Source organism: Myotis brandtii, unplaced genomic scaffold (assembly GCF_000412655.1).
Source record: "Myotis brandtii unplaced genomic scaffold, ASM41265v1 scaffold247, whole genome shotgun sequence".
Classification (NCBI taxonomy): Eukaryota; Metazoa; Chordata; class Mammalia; order Chiroptera; family Vespertilionidae; genus Myotis; species Myotis brandtii.
This window is the reverse complement of record NW_005359352.1, coordinates 1,109,072-1,110,286: the sequence shown is the minus strand read 5'-3', so window position 1 is coordinate 1,110,286 and position 1,215 is coordinate 1,109,072. Positions and strand designations below refer to the sequence as shown.

Here is a 1,215-nt window from a genome sequence, read left to right as displayed (position 1 = left end):
CTCCCTTCCTCTCTGTAAAAAATCAATAAAATATATTTTTAAAAAATTTAAAAATTGGTTTAAGAAAAGTACAAATTTTTAAAAAGAGGTTAAAATATATATTTAGAAATATTTTTCAGATTAAAAACAGTAGACACAAACCCGAGCCGGTTTGGCTCAGTGGATAGAGCGTCGGCCTGCGGACGGAAGGGTCCCAGGTTCGATACCAGTCAAGGGCACATGTCTGGGTTGTGGGCTGGGTCCAACGTGCAGGAGGCAGCCAATCAATGATTCCTTCTCATCATTGATGTTTCTACCTCTCTCTTCCTCTCTGAAATCAATAAAAATATATTTAAAAAATAAAATAAAAACAGTAGACACAAGTGTCTGTGTTTGGGGTATCAGTAAACTGATCAGCAGGAATTTTGCCTTTTCCTCCTTTAGAAGAAATATGCTTATCATGACTTGATACTTGATAATCTTCTTCATCAATATAACACACCAAGAAAATATATTTATTTCTGAATGTGAAATGTGTTTTACAAAGTCTTCACTTTCTCCTCTATATTTATCCCCTAAACTAGAAAATGAAAAATTGACCCTGCGTTTTCTAGTCCTAAATGCTTGCTTTATTTAAGTGGACTTAATCTAAAAACATGAAGGTACCCTTTCATCCCTCCGTTTTCTCCTGTAAAATCTGGCGGGGGGAGGGGGGGGAGGTGAAACAGCTGCCTCCTGCTGAAGCTGCCAGCCTGCGATCCCCCTACAACACGCAGGGGTTTTATGCTCCCACCCATGTTCAGCTGAGAACACTATAAGCAACGAGGCCACACAGCGGAGACGGGCAGGGGCGGGGCTGCAGGGCCGATGCCCGGAGCCCCGGGGAAGGTAAAGGGGCGCCTGCTCGGGTGCTGGGTGCTCGCTGAGCCAGGGCCGCCCGGAGCAGAGCAGGTGCGTTTCCCTCGCTGAGCCGGCAGCCCTTGACTTGCTCCGTTAACCTTTTCTGAACAAATAGAAGATGTTGAGAAACTAATTATTCAAATGGCCTGAGAAGCTCCAGGAACTGTAAATGCAGTGGTTCTCAACCTTGGCTGCACATTAGGATCCCCTGGGAATCTTTTTAAAATCCTGATTTCTGGGCCTCATCCTCCGGAAATTCTGTTTCTTTGTTATGGTGGGGCCACAACATTAGTAACAAAGAAACAGAATTTCCGGAGGATGAGGCCCAGAAATCAG

The 1,215-nt window shown here is 44.1% G+C and overlaps 1 protein-coding gene across 1 annotated transcript in view; it reads left to right on the top strand.

Moving 5' to 3' along the window:
* Positions 1 to 1,215, top strand: part of IAH1 (isoamyl acetate-hydrolyzing esterase 1 homolog) — a 10,679-nt gene that overhangs the window by 2,056 nt on the left and 7,408 nt on the right. The window lies entirely within an intron of this gene.